Here is a 15,271-nt window from a genome sequence, read left to right as displayed (position 1 = left end):
CCGCTAGATGGGCTGAAAAGTCTTGAATGTGTGGAACGGGGTAACGGTCAGGTGTGGTGACATCATTTAGGCGCCGGTAATCGTCGCACGGACGCCAGCCTCCGTTGGACTTGGGAACGAGATGGAGAGGCGAGGCCCAGGGACTGTCAGAACGGCGAATGATGCCAAGTGCCTCCATGGCTGCAAACTCCTCTTTCGCGATGGTGAGCTTGTGTGGGTCGAGGCGACGGGCCCTGGCATGCACTGGTGGGCCTTCCGTGGAGATGTAATGCATGACGCCGTGTTTGGTGGCAGCGGCCGAGAAGGTAGGTGTTGTGATGTCTGAGAACTCCAATAGAAGAGGGGAGAACTCATCAGCCGGCGAGACAGCACCTGGACAGCTTCATTGTGGCTGCATCACTGCGCTCACATGACAAGGAGCCGAACGTCTCAGCGTTGACGAGTCGGCGGTTCCCCACGTCCACCAGGAGGCTGTTAGCGCAGAGAAAGTCAGCGCCTAAGAGGGGAGTAGACACTTTGGCCAACACAAAACTCCAGGTAAAACGCTGGTCAGCAAAACACAAACCCACAGTGCGCCTGCCGAAGGTAGCGATTGCACTGCCATTGGCAGCCTCAAGGGAGGGCCCTCGTTTCGCTGTTTTAATGTCTATTGCCGATACAGGCAGCACGCTCACCTGGGCCCCCGTGTCACATAGAAACCGGCGGCCAGAGAGGGAGTCAGTGACGTACAGCAAGCCTGCAGAATGGCCGGCACTAGGGGTGCAACGGTTCAGTTGGCCCACGGTTCGGTACGGTTTGGTATTTTGGGTCACGGTTTTCGGTACGGTTCGGTTCAGAAACAAATGCTACTATTTATTTACAAACTGTTACTTTACTTTATTTTGCTTATACATAATATGGAACTTTAACATACACATGTATATGTAATGTATATATAATTGTATATAAACACAAAACACTTTCAAATGTCCAAAAATAAATAAACACTTTCGAAAGTAAAAGTGCACTTTAGCCTTGACAGCTGGTAGCCCGTATACAAACAGGAGGAAAACAAATTCACACTACAAAAGTAACACTTTCCACATAGCGTTCCAACATGTCATGTGTTGTATTCCAATGAGTTGCGACATCGTGGATTAATTTGTGTTTTGGTAAGTCTAACATATCTTGTTTAATTGTCAGAATATGGTGGGCTGTGGTGCTTTTGTGGAAGAAAGTGACTGCATGTCTGATTTTACCCAGGAGGCGGGACACCGGGGTTATTGCCCCTGCTTTCTTGGCGGCGAGATTTACGACGTGCGCAAAGCAGCCGATCTGTGGCCCCAGTCCACCAGCTTCATGGATCGCATTTACGATATTTGCTGCGTTGTCTGTTGTTACGGAAATTGTTATGTTTGGCCTCTCCAACTTCCACTCAGTCACTGCATTTGTTAGTTCCTCTGCCAGGTGCGCGCTGATATGGCTTTCGTATAGTGGACGAGTTTGCAGTACTGCGCTCTTCATCTCCCAATCCGGTGACATGTAGTGGACCGTGACAGTGAGGTAACTCTCCGTTGCCCGGGAGGTCCAACCCTCCGTAGTCAGTGCAAAGCTCTGTATTTTTGCCAAATCGTCTTCAATGCCTCTGCGCGTTGTTTGGTAAATACCGGGGATTATTTTGGTGCTGAATGATGTACGGGAGGGGACACTGTAACGGGGCTCGAGAGTTTTTATCAGATTTCGAAAACCCAAATCTCCAACCACCGAAAAGGGCTGCAAATCCTTTGCAATGAACATCCCCACTGCATTGGTTATTTTTTTGTGTTTCTCTGAAGTGGTAGTGTACGTCTGTCCGAACGCATCAGAGAGAGACTGCTGTCTGCTCACTGACGCTACCTGACTGGCTTTCCTGCTCCCAGTCAGTGTTATCGTTGAGTGGTAGCGGCGAATATGCTGGTTCATGTTAGAGGTGCAACCACTTGCATATGGCACACGCTTTAAGCAGAGCTTGCAGACAGTAATATTTCTGTCCACTGTTTTCCCCCCCCTTATTGTCGTATTCAACGGGAAAAGCGAAATGACCCCACACCGCAGACTTGTAGGAATCCGGGGCTTCCTCAAACTGTTGCGGCGCTCTCAGAGCTAATTTACGAACGCAGCCAAATCGCAGCATAAACCGAAAACCGTCACGGTTCACTAGTGAATTGAGCCGTGGAACGCAAACCGTACCGTCCGTAAAAAAACCGAGAACCGTTGCACCCCTAGCCGGCACCCACAGCTGCTAATGAGTGGCGGCCTGTGCGTTTCCCGACACACTGAAGTTGCATGGTGGTAGGCACTTCTTAGCTTTGTTCCCGAATTTTGCATGGTAAAAGCACAACCCCGACGGCCTCACCCGGCGGGCCACAGCAGTAGCGGAGATGGACAGTGGTTGGAACCCATACTCATCCATGGTGGCTGTAAAACACCTCTTCCCAGCTGAGAAAAATATATCCGCTTCCTTGGCTAGCTGACGAAAGTCTGTTTTGATTGAATTAGCCATAGAAAAACGAACCTGGTCTGGCAACTGTTGCAGAAAAAGCTCTTTAAAAAGAAAACACGGTTGATGGTCGCCCAGCAGAGCTAGCATGTGGTCCATCAGTTCAGAGGGTTTTGTGTCACCGAGCCCAGGGAGAGAGAGGAGCTGGCGTGCACGTTCAGATTCAGACAGACAAAAAGTATCTATGAGGTATGCCTCAAGGTAACACATTTGTGCTGTGCCGGTGGGTTTTCAATAAGACTCACCACTCTCGCTGCCGTTGAATTGGTTAGAGCTGCTACCACGTAGTAGTATTTGGTATTATCCACGGTAACATCCCTGAGGGCAAATTGAGCTTCAGCTTGTGCAAACCATGCTATGGCATTTTGTTCCCAAAACTCGGGCAGCTTGAGTAAAACTGCGTTTGTTGTCATGTTCAATGCTCTCCGAAAACGTTCGAGAGAAAGTCAGGGTCACCAATGTAGGAGTGACGGCAATAACTGGACGATGTAGTCGTTTTGCCGGTAGAAAAACAATCATGTGCGCTTTATTCTCACACTCTGCATACGTACTGACAACAACCACATTCATTCATCTCTGTCCCACTTATATCCCGTCATATCACCCGCTAAGCAGCCTGGGAGATTGAGTAAACAAAAACATGTAACAAGGCTTTGTACAAGGCTGGAACGCCGTGAATTATGAATACTTTGCTCGCTAATGAGCGGTCACTACAACACATCATTTTAAAGTTTACAATCTCCCTTTCATAATCTGGAAAAAACTGAAAAATGATTTTGCCCTACTTGCAGACTTTTTAACCATGCCCTGTCACATATTACATTCAGTAACACAGCTCATTAGCCTTGAAAATTGTTCTGAACATACAGTATGCCATGAAAATACTTATCCCACGATTGTTGTTAAATGAGATATGTGTGAATGTTGTTGTGAATGTGACATACTTACAAGAAAATACACAGCAAGCAGACAGAGAGGGGGTTCCATGAATGACCTCTCACGAGGCCATCATACCTGAAAAACAAGGACCCACTATATATGACACAGACGACGTACCCGACTACTTCCTTGTACAGCTTATTAAAGAGTCTCCATTGTCACTTCCCTATTCAAAGTATATGTACATTTATTATAGAACCAGTTTTATCTGCCATCTCTGACAGGAGATATTTCTCAGATTAATTTGTTTTGGAGCTTTTAGCAGTCTACACGTTTGTGTCACGTCACTCTAATAATATAGTAATGCAGTTACTGTTTTGTCAAAACACAGTCATGTTATATTATCAACTTAAAAGGAAAAACTAAAATGATATTATGTGCCTAATGATATTGAAATGTATACAAATTGAACAACATACAAAACAACCATTTTAAGACTCAACATCTCAGCTGTTTATCGTCAAGGAAGCGAAACTCACCCCTAGGCTGAATCCTTTAGCAGAGGGAAAGGCTCTGTCATGCCAAAACCTGCCGCTTGCCAAAAGCTGCCGGGGGTGCGGCCTAACGCGTCACGACCAGCTGGCACGCGCACGCGTCACGACCAGCTGGCGACTGTGACGCGTCAGTCTAGTGTTTTTGAAACCTCCGTTTTGGCCGCCATTAGCGAAAAGCTTTAATTTGGCTCTACAAGTGTTAATATGTCATTTTATGAAGTTTTAATATGTTTTCAGGCGAGAAAGTAACCATATATATTCACAAAATGTATCCGGTTTATCAAAATAACCCTTATATCTATCTGATCTGACGGTTTTTTTCACAACGTTATTACTAGTCACTTTAAGGCCCAGGAGGGAGTTAGCGATTAGCGATGTTTAGCTTAGCTTAGTTTAACAGAAGTATCTTCACTTTTAACATGACTTCCCGTGGTCGTAGAGGGCTGGTCGACGGCTTAAAATGACCGTGTAGACCTGTAGACCTTATCCAGCTATAGTATTGTGTTTCTACCCCGGGCATAGTCGGTGTTATTCATGGACAAACACTCCTGTTAGAGTGGTTCTAGTACACTGGACATAGGTAACACATAGAGAGGCTCTATACACTGACATAGGTAACACATAGAGAGGCTCTATACACTGACATAGGTAACACATAGAGAGGCTCTATACACTGACATAGGTAACACATAGAGAGGCTCTATACACTGACATAGGTAACACATAGAGAGGCTCTATACACTGACATAGGTAACACATAGAGAGGCTCTATACACTGACATAGGTAACACATAGAGAGGCTCTATACACTGCCATAGGTAACACATAGAGAGGCTCTATACACTGCCATAGGTAACACATAGAGAGGCTCTATACACTGCCATAGGTAACAACATCTCTTCTAAGCCCAGTTTATTCCGTTCTCTATTGGTTAAGTGCTCCCGGTTTCAAAAGAAAGAAACGGAGGTCTGATCAGCAGATCATTTTCTCATAAAGTAGCAAACGCAACTCAGCAATTCAACTTAATAAAAAAAATGCGCGTTTCGTTCAAGATCCATTAGAGTAGGACATGTACAGTTATGATAACTACAGTCATATGTAACTTTTGGACTAGTATAGTAGTTGATATTGTAATAAAACGTGCCAATGTCAGACGATGAACAAACACACCACAAGTCCACACTGATTCAGAAAACAGAATAAACTTTATATATAAATACACAACACTTCAGGGGGATAACGTTTGCAAAAGAACTGTACAGGTTACAATCAGGTATATAATAATAGTTAGGGAGTAACATATCATTCACAAATTCAACAATAATAGAACAGATAAATACACAGATAGCCCTGCTACGTCCTCCGTGAGGGCCCGTTCCCCTGTACATAAGTCCCTGTCCAGCCCTGCTACATCCTCCGTGAGGACCACCTCTACCACATCCTGGTGGTGTGTCTGAGGTGGTGGTGGTGTGTCTGAGGTGGTGGTGGTGGTGGTGTGTCTGAGGTGGTGGTGGTGGTGTGTCTGAGGTGGTGGTGGTGTGTCTGAGGTGGTGGTGGTGTGTCTGAGGTGGTGGTGGAGGGTTGGGGTAACATCTGGGAGGTTAGGGGATAACATCTGGAGGGTTGGGGGTAACATCTGGAGGGTTGGTGGGTAACATCTGGGGGGTTAGGTAACATCACACCAATCAGCTCTCCTGTTGAGGTAAGCAATAACCATCTTGTTAGTGTAAACACACAAACAAGCACAGATATGTACAGTCAAAATAACATTTTGTGAGTAAACACATTTCTAAATAATCCCTATTCAATGTGACTTACCAGTGTACTGGGTGGATGGGGATGAAAGGTAACTGTCCAGATGTAATTTTGTCCAAAACATCTTGGTGCTGTGTGAATGAATGAGCATACATTTAATGTATTAGTAATGAAACAATCAATATGAACATTTAAAAATAACAATGATGTAATTGTGGCTCATACTTGCAGTAGCCTGAGGTAGAGGTGGTCCTCACGGAGGAGGTAGAGGTGGTCCTCACGGAGGATGTGGTAGAGGTGGTCCTCTCTGAGGATGTGGTAGAGGTGGTCCTCACGGAGGATGTGGTAGAGGTGGTCCTCACGGAGGATGTAGCAGGGCTGGACAGGGACTTATGTACAGGGGAACGGGCCCTCACGGAGGACGTAGCAGGGCTATCTGTGTACAATCTGGAAAATACTTAAAAAACAACTTTACAAGCAGTACAAACAAATTCATTAGGAAACATAATATTAATTGACACACAAGACGAATGGAAAAACTTGGAACACCTCCTGCAGGATACCTGAAGCTCTGGTCGGATGGTCCTCCTTCAGATGCAGTGCACACTAACGTCCATAGTGTACACTGACTGGGCCGTGCGTGGACACCGTATGGAGCTGGGGAATGGTCTCAGGTGCCCATCCTGAAAGCAGGAAAAGAGGTGCTTACGCATAGCAGACTGATCAAATTCCTTGCTTGCTGGGTCCTCACCTCTGCAGCATGTGAGACTGTTCGCAATAGCAAACAGCCCACAGTCTGAGCTGCCTCTCTGCTGCTGGACATCAGGCCACTGCAGAAGGACCTTGGGACCTGAAAAAGAGAGGAGACCTGTTACACACACCTGGATAGGAATGGCCTCCACCCACTTGGTGAAGAAATCTGTCGCTGTGAGGCAGTAGCGATTGCTATTCTTGGATGAGGCCTTGAACGGTCCGATGAGGTCCACACCTAGCAAGAAAAATGTGTTGGCATACTCTAACATTGGACAAGCGGAAGTAAAACATTCACACTAAAAGAGCATACTGAAAGAAAGCATGGTGGGAAACAAGTCAAAACCCAAAAAATTAATTGGGATATAAAAGTGTAGAACTCACCAATCATGTACCACGGTGAAACAGGCTTGATGCTCTTCAGCTCAGGGGCTTCAGTCTTCACCTTCTCAAACCTCTGGCAAGCCACGCAGGTACGTGTGTGTGTGTGTGTGTGTGTGTGTGTGCGCGTATATAAGAGTAACGTATAAAAGGAAATGATAGGGTTATCTGTAGTAGTTCTCTAGTAGTTCTCTGTAGTAGCAGGTGTGTCGTGTAGCAGGTGTTTCGTCGTGCGTCAGCAGAGCAAAATGGTGGAGTAAAGTGCGGAGGATTAAACACAGCGCACTAGAATGACGTCACAGTCGCCAGGTCGTGACGCGTGCGCGTGCCAGCTGGTCGTGACGCGTTAGGCCGCACCCCCGGCAGCTTTTGGCAAGCGGCAGGTTTTGGCATGACACAACCACCAACCTGACGGGCAAAAAGTATCATAGCAACATCGCTCAACATGGCGATTTACCGGCTGCCTACTATTTAGACCACCTCACCCATGAAGAACTATCAAGATACACGACGGTGATAGGAGTGGAGGATCGACTCCATTCAAAAACGTTTGGATTCCATGTCTTCTCCTCTATCCGGACACGTTGGAATTATTTTCCTAACCCCCGGAGAATCAAAGTTATTAACCCGCAAAAGGTGCGTCCTTGACCGGCTTTCTCCGTGAATAACACCGGTTATGGAGGTGGTACAAATACAAGACTATTATTGCTAAATTCACCATCAGTATACGGTAATTTTGAGCCCTTTAACCACCTCGCTGACACCCCGAGAAGATATACTTTTAATACGAAACTCGATCAACCGGGCGTTCGGGAGTTCTACCGCTGCTGGACGGAACTCCCGCTGACAGCGGGTCGAGGGGATATTTCTACCCGGGAATTCGCTCCTTGCTGTGTCCACGGTGATAGGAGTGGAGGATCGACTCCATTCAAAAACTTTTCGATTCCATGTCTTCTCCTCTATCCAGACACGTTGGAATTATTTTCCTAACCCCCGGAGAATCAAAGTTATTAACCCGCAAAAGGTGCGTCCTTGATCGGCTTTCTCCGTGAATAACACCGGTTATGGAGGTGGTACAAATACAAGACTATTATTGCTAAATTCACCATCAGTATACGGTCATTTTGAGCCCTTAACCACCTCGCTGACACCCCGAGAAGATATACTTTTAATACGAAACTCGATCAACCGGGCGTTCGGGAGTTCTACCGCTGCTGGACGGAACTCCCGCTGACAGCGGGTCGAGGGGATATTTCTACCCGGGAATTCGCTCCTTGCTGTGTCCACGGTGATAGGAGTGGAGGATCGACCCGCTCTGACCTGCCCCCCATGTCCACCACAAAGTGCTTAGCGCCCGCCTCCAGGACACGGAAGGGCCCGTCGTAGGGGGGCCGCAGCGGAGCCCGATGGCTGTCGTGTCGGATGAAAACGTACTTAGCCAATGGCAGGTCCCTGGGGACGTAGGACTGGGGGCAGTGGCGTGTCCAGACCTTTTTCACTGGGGTGGCCCAGGTGGGGCACCTTGTTATGCATGGGTGGCACAATTTTGAGAATTTAACACTTAATTCCCTGCATTCTGGTGAATTTGTACACACCATTTTGTGCTTTTTATTACCATTTCTGTCTCCACTCCCCATTGTATACTTTAATTGGGCTACTAAGGTCATGTTCTTACATGAACATCTGAATCATGACCCAGAGCAAGCGGATGAGTTCGCAACATTGTTGCATAAATTATTTCTGATTTGCATTCTCACAGCCCTTTATGTAAACAAAGTAACATAGGCAATTGAAGCAACAGACGTGGTAGTTGATTGGTCAGGAAAATAGAAAACTGCCCGTTCGTCCCCCTCTTATCCAGATCAACACGCATGCGCTGTTGTTTTCCTATGGACAGCCTCGATGCGTCGTTTCTAACCGGAGCGAAACCACCCTTTTTAAGCGCCGGAGCATGTGTTGGTTGTTTGCTCCGGGAGTGACTTCGAATGTGCGTTCTCACAGCTCCAAACAACGCAGAGCAAAGCGAATTTTATCCTAAACTCTGATTCCAAGTTAAGCAAAACGTTTTATCCACTAGCACAACACCGTAGCCTATATGTAGCTATGCAAAAGTCTAACGTTATTAATGGTACTCACATTTCTTCAGGAGCGCCAAGACCACACCTCACCGCTGATCAAAAATGTGTTCTGTTCGAAAAGTTCGTCTGGTGGCGCGAAGTGGCCTCTGCTCTGAGTGACTAGGCAGATAGCCAATCAATCAGGGTGGCACCTAGAGTGGCCAATCAGATTTCAGGGGTGGCACGAGCCACCCCTGGCCCCCCCCCTGGACACGCCCCTGACTGGGGGAGGCAGTGACGTGATGTCGGAATGGGGACGAGGTCATTCACAATGCCCCGGAACACAGTTCTATGAGAGGCGGCCGACCAGGGAGCTGCAGCATCTGGAAGAAACTCCCCAGGAACCCGCAGTGGCTGGCCATACACCAGCTCGGCGGACGAGGCCTGGAGATCCTCTTTGGGGGCAGAGCGAAGACCGAGCATGACCCACGGGAGGCGGTCCACCCAGCCACTGTCCATCAGGCTGGCCCGAAGAGCGGCCTTCATGTCCCGATGGAACCGCTCACAAAGTCCATTGCCCTGCGGGTGGTACGCCGTAGTGCGGTGGATCTTCACCCCCAGGTGCTCAGCAACTGTAGTCCAGAGCTCCGAGGTGAACTGGGGGCCCCTGTCGCTCGTGATGTCACCTGGTGTGCCAAAGCGGGCCACCCAGCACCCAATGAACGCCCGGGCCACCTCCGCTGCCGTAGTAGAGGCCAGGGGAACAGCTTCTGGCCACCTGGTGGTCCGGTCCACCATGGTGAGGAGGTAGGTATATCCGTGAGACGGGGGCAGGGGGCCTACCAGGTCCACATGCACGTAGTCAAAACGCCTCTCTGGCACCACAAACGGTGCCAAAGGGGCTTTGGTATGGCGGTGCACCTTAGCGCGCTGACATGCCACACACGAGCCAGCCCAGGTTCTAACGTCCCTCCGGAGGCCAGGCCAAACAAACTTAATCCCCACCAATTTAGCCGAGGCTTTCACCCCCGGGTGGGAAAGGCCGTGGATGGTGTCGAAAACCCTGCGCCGCCAGGCAGCCGGCACCATAGGACGTGGTTGGCCGGTGGAGACGTCGCAGAGGAGAGTGGCTTTGGCCGCGTCGAACACCACGTCCTCCAGCTGCAGTGCAGTAGGAGCGACCCGGTAGACCTGAATGTCAGAGTCTGCGGCTTGGTCCGCCGCCATGGCGGCATAGTCGAGTCCTAAGTGAACAGACCCGACGACCGCCCGTGAGAGGCAGTCGGCGACGAAGTTGTCCTTGCCCGCCAAGTGCTGGATGTCCGTGGTGAACTCGGAGATCGCCGCGAGCTGACGCTGCTGACGCCCAGACCATGGCTCCGAGGTTTTGGCCATGGAGAATGTCAGTGGCTTGTGGTCCACGAAGGCGGTGAACTGGCGGCCCTCTAACAGGAATCTAAAGTGTCTGGTGGCAAGGAAAAGACCCAGCAGTTCCCTGTCAAAGGTGCTGTACTTGCGCTCGTTGTCGCGGAGCTGTTTGCTGAAGAAGGCCAGCGGCTGCCAAGCCCCGTTCACCCACTGCTCGCACACCGCCCCCACTGCATAGTCAGAGGCGTCCGTCGTGAGGGCGACCGGGGCCGTGGGAGACGGGTGCGCCAGTAGAGCAGCGTTAGCCAGCGTGTTCTTAGCAGCCCCAAAAGCGTTGTCCATCTCCGGGGACCAGTCCAACACGTCCTTGGGCCCTTTTCCCCGCAGGGTCTCGTACAAGGGACGCATGAGGTGGGCGGCATGGGGAATAAAACGGTTGTAAAAATTCACCATGCCCAGGAACTCTGTAGAGACTGTATCGTGCGGGGACGGGGGAAACTGGTGATGGCCTCCACTCTGGCGGGAAGAGGGGCGGCTCCCTGCGGAGCGACATGGTGTCCGAGGAAGGTGATGGATGACTGCCCGAACTGGCACTTGGCTGGGTTTACAATGAGGCCGTGGGCCCTGAGCCGCTCAAACAACTGCCGGAGGTGTGTCATGTGCTCCTCCATGGACGCGCTGGCCACCAGAATGTCATCCAGGTAAACAAACATGAATGGCATGTCTCGGAGCACAGAGTCCATCAGGCGCTGAAACGTCTGCGCCGCCCCTTTGAGGCCAAAAGGCATTCGCAGAAACTCAAAAAGTCCAAAGGGTGTGATGACAGCCGTCTTTGGCACATCCTGCGGATGGACCGGCACCTGGTGGTACCCGCGCACCAGGTCCACCTTGGAAAAAATGACGGCCCCCGCCAGGTGGGCAGAGAAATCCTGTATGTGTGGAACGGGGTACCGGTCGGGGGTTGTGGCGTTATTCAGGCGACGGAAATCGCCGCAGGGGCGCCAACCCCCGTCGGCCTTAGTCACCATATGAATGAATGATTGAATGAATGAATGAATGGACTTTGTCATTGCTACAGTACAGGTACCAAACAACGAAATTTAGGAGGGGTGGCTCCCCTGGTGTTAGGAAAGCGAAAAAAAACAAAACTTTTAGAAAAAGAATAAAATCACAAGAAGGTAAGGAGCTGGTTTACATAAATAAAGGCTATGTACACAATCCACTGTACTATACTGCACAGATAGTCAACTAGGGTTGTCATATTGCACAATAGTATTTTTTCACGTTATTTAAAGTGTCACAGTTTGCAGGCTTGAAATGTACATGTTTGTGCCTCAGCACTACACCTGATTTTTTCAGTCCAGCAGCTGCCATACAATCCGTCCAGACTGTCCAGGGCCCAGAACTTAGGTCTTTGCTGTGTTCAGGGCCTGGACGGCCCTGTGGTAGAAGCAGTTCTTCAGTCTGTTTGTCTTAGCGGCCGGGGTCCTGTACCTCCTTTTCGAGGGCAGCCTGATAAAGTGTACGTGCCCAGGGTGGGTCGGGTCCCTGGAGATCTTGGAGGCCTTCCTGAGACAGCGTGTGTTGTACAGCTCTTCCAGAGAGGGGAGGGGGGCGCCGGTGATCTTCTGTGCTGTTCTCACGACTCTCTGTAGCGCATTTCTCTCCGCTGTTGTGCAGCTGTAGAACCAGTTGCAGATGCCGTAGGTGAGGATGCTCTCCACTGCGCCGCGGTAGAAGGCCACCAGTATCTCCTGCTTGTTGTGTTCTTTCCTGAGGCATCTCAGGGTGTATAGCCGCTGTTGTGCCCTCTTGATGGTGCCGTTTGTGTTGTCCTTCCAGGTCAGGTCATCCCGCATGTGATGTCCCAGGAATCGGAGGGTTGAGACTCTCTCCACGCTCTCTCCGTCGATGAGCAGGGGCTGGATCTCAGACTTTTTCCTCCTGAAGTCTACGATGAATTCCTGGGTCTTTGACTTGTTCAGCAGCAGGTTGTTAACCTTGCACAGCTTGCTCAGTTGCTCTACCTCATCCCTGTACGCCGCCTCGTCCCCCCCCGAGATACATCCCACCACGATGGTGTCGTCTGCAAACTTTACGATGTAGTTGCTGGGGTGGACGGGGGTGAAGTCGTGGGTGTAGAGGTTGTAGAGGATGGGGCTTAGCACGCAGCCCTGGGGGGACCCAGTGCTGAGGCTGAGGGCTGTGGAGGTGTGGGGGCCCACCCGCACCCTCTGGGGGCGGTCGGTCAGGAAGTCCTTGATCCACGCACATATAGAGTGTGATAGACCCAGGTCTAGTAGTTTGGTCACTAGCCTGTCTGGAAGGATGGTGTTGAAGGCGGAGCTGAAGTCCACGAAGAGCAGTCTCGCGTAGCTGTTTCCCCTCTCCAGGTGGGATAGAGTGGCGTGGAGAGTCGTCGCGATGGCGTCCTCTGTGGACCTGTGGGCTCTGTAGGCGAACTGGTATGGATCCAGGTTGGGCGGGAGGCGTGTGAGTATGTGGGCCCGGACTAGTTTCTCGAAGCACTTCATGATGATTGGTGTGAGTGCCACCGGGCGGTAGTCGTTTAGGCAGCTCACCGTGCTTTTCTTCGGGACTGGGATGATAGTTGAGGTTTTCAGGCAGGGTGGGACGGTGGCCTGGGACAGGGACTGGTTAAAGATGTTGGTGAAAACCCCGGCCAGCTGGTCGGCGCAGTCTCTCAGCACCCGTCCCAGGACGCCATCCGGCCCCGAGGCTTTCCTGGGGTCCACCGCCTTCAGTACGCGTCTCACTTCATGCTCTGTGAGGGTGAGGCTGCTGAGAGCTGGAGAGAGTGGTGTTTGTGTTGCGGTTACCTCCGTATGTAGGGGGGAAGCCCACGGGCTCTTTGAGCGGCGCACAATGCCGAGTCGCTCCATGGTCGAAAACTCCCCTCTGGCGATTGCAAGCTTGGCCGCGTCGAGGCGTCGGTCCCGGGCATAGACTGGGGGGCCCACGGTGGTAATATGGTGCTCTACGCCGTGCTTAGCCACCTCAGCTGAGAACGTGGGTGTAGTGAGGTCAGGGAAACCGGCGAGCAGGCGTTGATATGGATCCCCGGTGGCAGGGCTCGACAGTGCGACCATTTCACTCGCAATTGCGACTAAAAATACATCTGTGCGACTAGAGAAATAAATTCACGAGCACACTGTGCGAGTAGTTTTTTTTTTTTTTTTTTTTTTTTATTCTAAAAATAAATCTGCGCGAACCGTGTGGCCACATTTTAAGCCGTCAGCCAGCCCGCTACGACCACGGGAAGTCATGTTAAAAGTGAAGTTACTTCTGTTAAACTGGCGCTAAGCTAACATCGCTAATCGCTAACTCCCTCCTGGGCCTTAAAGAGACAAGCGCCCTTTTCTCATCTCAAGCTTCATTAGCTTCATTAGCTCACCACATCTACAGATTTGGTCCCACACACTCCAGATTTGAACCCAATGTTACAACCAGGGTTAACTACCCAGGGTAGAAAGTAGAAAGCTCTCAGACCTTCAGAACCCATTGAAAGTAGTGGAGGTACTCCAGAAGTCCAAATGCATCTCTAATCCTAGGAAACCCTAGGAAGCAAGTTGCCTAATGGCATGAAAATGCAACATGTTGTACTTGAGTGTGGCAGAGAGGTGGGACCCCCGGGGATGGTGGTGTGCTAACAGCTAGCCGCCGCAGAGGCACCGTGCTGGGCTGGCCACCTCCACATGTCACCACCCCGGGCAGCATGGGGCTGGGGACTGGTCATCTGGATGTGGGGTAGTTTAATACCCCTAGATGTGGAGTTGTCTGGCCACCGTGTGTGACTGATGTAGCCTGACCCAGCAGCAGGGAGGTGGGCAGCATGGAGACAGACCTTTGCATGGCCTGGCTGGGCTGCTAGCTGACAGACCTAGCCCTAAAGCATGGCTGGGCTGCTAGCTGCTAGCTGACAGGCATGACATGGATGAATGAATGAACATGCTGCTAACCAGGAGAACTTGACACAGCTAGTTACCATAATACAATGCCATCAACTCTGCGTCTAGTAGGGCTGTAGGCATGGGCCAATGTGTGATTTTGGTGCAAAAATGGCAAAATCACTAATAAAAATGTGTTATAATTACATTTTTCACTGTGCTCCTAAATTACTTTGTGTGCCCCTAACATTTTTCATTTAGGAGCACATGTGCTCCTAGTGAAAAAGGTTAGCGTAGAGCCCTGGGTGGCCAGCGTGTTTGCCAGGCAAAGCGCTCCCGCCCCCCCCAGCGTACAGGGGTACGAAGCAAAAGAGAGGGCATCGATCAGGCGACAGTTCTTAATATCCACCAGCAGGTTAAAAGCACAGAGGAAGTCCGCACCCAGAAGTGGCGTGGATACAGCAGCCATAACAAAGTCCTAGCCGAAACGGCGCCCGCCAAAACACACTTCCACATACCTGATGCCAAATGTTCGTATGGGTGTGCCATTAGCGGCGTCCATCTGGGGGCCGTGTCCGCCGGCCATGGTGTCCATGGCCTGCGCTGGCAGGATGCTGCGTTGAGCGCCCGAGTCGACCAGCAACCGCCGGCCAGATAAGGAGTCGGCGACGAACAACGGCTTGCAGTCACGGCCGGCGCCCATAGCCGCTAATGAGCGCCGGCCCTGGCGTTTCCCTGTACCCTGAAACTGCATGGCTTGCGACACTGCTTGGCCTTGGACCCAAACCTTGCATGGTAGTAACAGAGCCCGTCGTCGGGCCGTCACCGCGGCCGCGGTGTCTGTATAGTCCTCCAGGGGTGGAGGTGGGGTCGAGTGGTCTGGGTGGGGCAGCAGCGCATGGATAAACTGCTGCCGGTTAGCAAGGTACACCCTGTCGGCCTCCGCAGCCAGAGAACGATAATCCTTGGTGGAGGAAAGGGGGGAACTGGCCAGTGCTGTGCGCACAGGCGCCGGGAGCTGCCGCAGAAAAATGTGTGTGAACAGGAACGAGGGATCAGCTGATCCCAGCACAGACAACATTCTCTCCATCAACTCCGAAG

The sequence above is a fragment of the Nansenia antarctica genome (genome assembly GCF_963989245.1).
Source record: "Nansenia antarctica genome assembly, chromosome: 9".
NCBI classification, from domain to species: Eukaryota; Metazoa; Chordata; class Actinopteri; order Argentiniformes; family Microstomatidae; genus Nansenia; species Nansenia antarctica.
The sequence above is the reverse complement of the archived record's forward strand: the minus strand, read 5'-3'. Positions refer to the sequence as shown.